We start from the raw sequence: 7,019 nt of genomic DNA on the forward strand, positions 1-7,019 counted from the left end.
GCAGGGTAGCATTCAATTAACCTGATCGAGCAATCAAAATTCACCAGGAGTGTGCATCTGAGGATACAACAATGGTTATTCTTCAAAAGGTTGAGAAAAATCAATACCACAATGGTAATCCCTCATCAATCAAAGAATGTGGCAGTCACAATCACCTCCAACAAATAAGAGATTCAGGATCACACGACTTGTAAAAAAAAGTGAATAAAAAAAAAGAAAGAAAAGCCCGCTAAGTCAACAACTTGAAAACAAGTGACTTAGGCAAAAATTAGGGCATCCCGCTGGACTCCAAAATAAAATTCAAAAGAATTTGTCCAGGCAAAAGTTAGGGAAACAAAAAAGGCAGAAGCAAAAAAAAACGAGGATTACAAAACAAAGATCCTCATCAAAAGAACAAGGTCGTGTGATCAGACGCCGATATCGAAAGGTAAAGTGACCGCCATGTCCAAAAGACCTCATTGGTTCCTCAATCATCTCAAACTCCTCTTGAAGGATGGACGCTTGTATCAGGTTAAGTTGAACTTAGGACTGGAGATCATCACGAAGAATGGGTGGGTTAGGTTAGATTTTGAGCCTTAAATCCTTTCTTTCTAAAACCATGAACCAGGCCACGTTACAACCCTTAAAAGACCTAATTGAAGTTGGGTTTATTTCAAGAGCATACTATACCAAGTTGCGTAAAACTGACTCCTAGATGTTTGCTTACCATTTATGTTGATATCGATATGACAAATAATTCAAACACTGAATGTCATAACATCGCTTCAATAAACTTTGATTTCGAAGCTAGCATAAGCATTGCATTAAGATTATCATCTTCAAAACAACCATCCTTTACTTGTATATAAACACTTGACATCAAGGAAGATCAAACAATGAATAACTGCAGAAAAAGTTGATCGATTCCATGAGCCATTCACTTTAAAGGCCGATTACTCCAAGGGGCAAGTTGCGTGAAGACTCTGTCAATTGAGGCATCCATACAAGCTTTGATCAATCTGGGCAATCATGTCGATAAATCTCTTTAGTTTGTCAATCTGGGGCAATCAAGTCGAGGAATCTCTCTTGAGTTCAACCAATCTGGGGCAGTTACGTCAAGATTCAAAAAATCTCTCCAAGGATCCTTTGGGGCAAATTCCCTCGTAGTTCATGAAGCTTGGGGCACAATCTTCTGGGTCGTACTGTCTCTCCACGATCATAGGAGTTTATTTCTCCTGGAACTTTGGCCTCTCCCCAAGCACATGAGTTTATTTCTCATGATAGTTGTTCCACTTCCCCAACCTGGTCTCCTTATCTGGATTTCTCATCCCCAACATGGTGAATCGAAGGAATCTCCTCAAGCTCACCATCCCCAAGTAATTCAAGATGTAGGGAAAGTCAAATGAAGTCACTTCCCCCCAACAAAGCTACATTTCAACCCTCACTGTAGTTGCCAATGATCTTTGGTACGGCAGGGTTTCCAACACCGATCCATATTAGTAGCTCAAGACAACAAGCAACTGACCCCAATGATCCTCCTCTCTATCACTAATGCCTTTATTTGGCACTTTGCATATAGTTTTCATTGCATATAACATTGCATCCTCAAAAGCGTAGCATATCCATCAAAATGGAGCATTACGCCATAGAAAAATTCGAACATGCATCAATGCATAAGCCAGTTCGCATGTGCCCAGAAGGCACGAAGTAATATATATCCCCCGGAAGAAGTCTCGTTTTCTCTCTCCAATGTGGATCGGATACAATGTCTTTCTTCGTCAGAATCCTTGTCTCCGAGGTTATTTCCCGTGTGCTGCGTGCAGATTAGAGTGTGAATGAGGGTGGGCATTCAACCCATCTCATTTTTCAATCGTTTGAATAACCATACTTGGTGTGTGGCAATTCGAATAGTTGCCGCTCTTGAAGAGTTACACCCCGCCTTTGGCCTGAGGGATTAATGTAATTCTTATGCTTCGCAAGCATCAATATCTTCGTGATTCTTCAGTGTTTACCGATGTCCTTCGATTGAGTCTAGTCGTCACTAGTCTCTGTGGTTGTTTCCCCTCATGTGGACGACCTTTTCGGATCCAACCCCCGTGTTGTGAATCCTTTGCCTTCCGACCTTCGAATCATTTCAAAACCCAGTTCTCGTCCTAGTAATCATTTCAAAACCCAGTTCTCGTCCTGATAATCATTTCAAAACCGAGTTCCCGTCCTGGTAATCATGTCAAAACCCAGTTCCCGTCCTGGTAATCACTTCAAAACCCAGTTCCCGTCCTAGTAATCACTTCAAAACCCAGTTCTCGTCCTGGTAATCATTCTTCAAAAGCCCAATTCCCGCCTTGGCAAACTTTTCAAAAGCCCAATTTCCGCCTTGGCAAACTTTTTCAAAGCCCAATTCCTGCCCTGGCAAACCTTTTTTCAAAGCCCAATTCCCGCCTTGGCAAACCTTCTTTTCAAAGCCCAATTCCCGCCTTGGCAAATCTTTTTAAAAGTCCAGTCCCCGCCCTGGCAAATCCTTTTCATCATTTTCAATCCTCGCCTAATGGAGAAGTCAGTTCCCGCCTGACAACCACCATTCATCCATAATTTCTTACCGTAAAACCAATTTCCAATCCCCAGCAAGTCATTATTCTCTTTTTATGGGTCGTGGATCTGTTGATCTCACCCTAGTTTCGAGTCATTTATCCTTGTTTTCAATTTTTTGGGTCAGTTGATCCTATCGTTCCATCAAACCCGTACTTTCCAATCCCAGTTTCATACAACAACCATTTTCTTTCCTCATTCAACCATTACTAACCATAAATTTTTCCACCAGGAAAAAAAAGAAAAAGGAAAAAGCTTTTTCCCCAGCAGATATCAAAAACAAAAATAAGGATAACACTTACACCATCTTCTCTTCAGGATAAATTTCAGGTCTTGATATTTAATCTTCTTCTACCTTGAATGTTCGAAAGGCTAGCGCCAATCTCACCTTCAGGTTTAAGACGATTAAATAGGGGCAGCTATCATACCCCAAATTTGTCCTACCCTTTAACTTCTAACTGGCTTAAGCATTGCATCCATCTGCATACCTCCATTAGGTCATCTAACACATCATGCATCATTAATCAATAAATTAGGCATGAGATCAAGGATTTCGAAAGCTTAGGGTTTCATAATGAGATTGAGGCGTGCATGGCAATTGAAACATGGTTCTTATGGTAAGGCGTGGGATCAGGATTTATTTCCATATGGGTGACCAAAACTATGGTTTCCTAACTGTTGCGCTCCAATTGAGGTTCTTCTGTAGGAATTATCAACCATGAGTTGGGATTTCTATGTATATGTGTGAGGCTACATCAACTAAGGTGCGAGGTTTGTTTTCACGGCCACATTGATCATCTCTTCTTAATATTCATCTGTGGTTTCCTCAAGGCAATGATATGGTCATCTTTTGAAAGAAACTTTGTCAATTCGAGACTCGTGGCTGAAATCGTGCATGACTAAATTACAATAAGAGACTGATCTTATGGAACCTTTGAGGTTCAAGCGCGCTTACTTCTTCAAAGTGTTCGCCACTTGTAAGGAAAAAGGTTGCTTGTAATTGGAGCATATGAACTAAAGTTCTAGTAGAGTTGATTTGGTTAAAGTTCATAATAGTGTGGTTTCAAGACATCTATTCAAGCATAGTTAGTCTTTCTATCCAAGATCATTCTATAAGCGCAAGTTCAACATTTATGTGTTCAAGCTCATCTACAAGATTCGAACAAAGTTCATTCAAGATTTTCAACAAGGCTTTTATTTCAATGAATTCAAGTTACAAGCTTCTTTCGAGATTCATTACAAGTCTACGAAAGTTCCCATCATCCGTCATCATATACCAAAATCACCATATCGTATCCAAATCCAATCAATTACAAAAAAACCATTACAAATTTCATTTAAAGTTCACCACTCATTCAATCACATTCACAACTTTCCATAACTCAAATAATCACCAATTTCAAAGGAACCAAACACCCCATTACAAAATCCGTTACTTTACACATAAAATACATGGAACCTCATTCCTAAAATTCTATTCCTAAGCTAATCTTCAAAGCATTTTCAGCTCATGACCGTGCTCCATATCGCCTTCATTTGATCCATGCCTTAATTCAAGCCAAAATCCTGCATAAACTACGACATATCAAAATCAATTCACTTTCAAAACATTGAAAAGTACAATATGTCACAGCTGAACCAGAATCAAAATCCACTTGCAGCTTTAACACTTGAACTGGACCTGCACCGAGCAAACAAGAAAGAACCGATCACGAACCAAAACCTCAAACCAATTCGAACAAGCTTACAAAAAAACTTATCAAAGATTCATTCCAAATCTGTACATTGAAAGATTACAAAAAGGAGAAACAAGTTACATGGAGAAGTTCTAATGCATAGGGTAAAGCTAATCCTCCATTTCTTCATGATCTTTAGTCCTGCCCCATCCTCATCATGCTTTCTAAAACGCTGCAATCACAACATTAAACAGGAAGATGCATAACTGCACTTTACAACCTGCGGTAGTCAATCGGGATCGGTATCAAACAACCTGTGCATACTTAGCGAATAAACGGAGCTGCATAAAGACAACTGAAACCTAACCGCCCTGCCTGCATAATTCAGAATAAAGTTTCCAATCAAATCAGCTACCAAATTACCTTGCAGCCACTTTGAACCAACAGAGTTCCTATCCTAACAGTTTCACAAAGATAAACCTTCTACAAGATCCCTAAAACTAACCTCATAACAGGGAGGCTCACGAAAAACCATATTTCAAAAGCAAACAATCAGTTCATAAACCACTTCTTCAAACATTCAGTAACCCATTAACTTATAACAACCAATGACTAACTTTACACTAACAGTTATAACAGAATTAGCCCATAACCGATTCAGTCTCTAACCAATTCTAAACTAACGTAACAGAATCAGTTACATCCCTAACCACCTAACTAAATCACTATAACCTCACCCTAATAACCTCATAACAGAATCAGAGAGGAGAAACAGAAATGTAACTGAAAAATCAGAATATAACTAACCTTCAAAACCGATCTTCTTCATCTCTATATAACAAAGGTCTTCTTCATTCTTCAAGTTCTCTCTCTCTCTCTCTCTCTCTCTCTCTCTCTCTCTCTCTCTCTCAACCATTCTTTCACTCCACCATTGATCACACCTCATCTCCACCCTTCTTCTTCTCTCTCTCGATTCAGTCTTCACAGAGTTCCCACCTTCATTCACCTTCTTCATCTTCTTCAATTGAACCTTCATCTTCAGCCTTCCACTAGTCATCTACAACCAACCTTCCTCCTCACGCCAAATCCACAGAAAAGTCAGAAGAAACAGATTCAAGGCCAACAGAAAATTATCAGAACAAAAGCTAACGGAAACGAGAGAGAGTCGATAACAGAAAAGAGAAAAAACCTGTAACAGAAAGCTTGAGCGGGTCTTCAATTCTATCTCAACCTCAAGAACTCGCCGAAGACGTCATCATCTTCATCTATCTTCATTCAATCACCAATATTCAACCTGCAGAAGAACAAAAAGAAAAAACCAGAAGAAAATTATCTCTCCGAGCAAATCGTCATTGATTCCTGACTCTACATCCAATTCTGAGAATTCACTGAAAAATATTCGCAAGAGATAATGTAACACCCATAATTTCAGTTTATTAATTTAATTTGGATTTAAATTAAATAATCGGAATTTTAGAATTTTAAATTGGATTTAATTGGAAAATGATGGAATATGAGATATTGGGCTTATGGCGTGGTGATAGTAAAAGGGGGGTGCTAACTAGTTAGGCCTTTTACTAAGTTGTGGTTAATCTATTTTATTTTATTTTTCATAAAATAAGAAAAGGGAACCATTTGGGGAGAAAAGGAAGAACACGTGAAAAGAAGAGAAGAGAAAGAGGCAAGAACGTGAAACCGGAAGGAGGGCGTTCAAGAGATTCATCGAGGTAAGGGGGGACTCTTCCTTTTAGTATCTCTTATGTGGTCTTAGGTAATAGGTAGATTGATGTATGGTTGATTCAATTAGATATTGGGATTGTTAGGTTAGGGTGTTCTAATTTGGATTGAATTGATGATGATTGTGTGAACTATTTGGTTAATAATGCGTTAAATGATGTTTTTGTGGTGTGTAATTGAATATATGATGATTGTATGCCTGTATGTGATGTCTGGAATCGATTTTGGGTGAAAGGGGAGTGAAATCGCAGGGTCTGTCGCAGACTTGGGGTTTGCTGAAATCGCAGGTCCGCTGAGCGGAGGGGGGTCCGCTGAGCGGAGGTCCCAACGTAGTTCGCTTCTGTTTGACGTCGCTTGAGGTCCGCTGAGCGGGGGTCTGAAGTATTCCGCTTCTGCCTTGCTCCGCTGAGCGAACCTTGCTGTGTGTGAATTTTTCCAAATTTCAAAATAATGTATCTTTTGATCCGTGAATCATTTCTTAGTGCCGTTTTGGGCGTCGTGCAAGTAATTAAATGTTTTATATGATGAATGACGAATATTGGCATTAGCCGACTTTATTTCTTTTAAAACTCGATTTAATTACTTGATGAGAATTGAACATTGTGTGCATATGAAATAGGTGTGACAATGTGTTTGATGTGATGATGAATTGGTATGATTTGTTATTATGATTGTGATGGATGCATGACTATTTGAATGATGTTGAAAACATGTACATACTTATTCGGTGATGTGGTGTTGAGATGAGTTGCTCATCGTGATTTAGTGTGTTTTAAGTATGTTATATGTGTTTCATTCATTCATATGCATTGATGTTGGATCCCGGTGAGGTTTGGATCGTTGGTGGACATATTTCCCATTGTGCGGAAATTGTGTCGATGGGCCGTATCTCGATGAGGCGTAGATCGGTTAGGTGGATTGATTCCACGGTTTATTGGTACCACATGCATAGTGTCAGTTGTGTCATATGCATTTTGTCATAATATGATTGTATGGATTTTTGTAGTATGTGTTGTAATCTATTATTGTGTGAATTAATAA

This window comes from Vicia villosa, linkage group LG7 (genome assembly GCF_029867415.1).
Source record: "Vicia villosa cultivar HV-30 ecotype Madison, WI linkage group LG7, Vvil1.0, whole genome shotgun sequence".
In the NCBI taxonomy this organism is placed as follows: domain Eukaryota; kingdom Viridiplantae; phylum Streptophyta; class Magnoliopsida; order Fabales; family Fabaceae; genus Vicia; species Vicia villosa.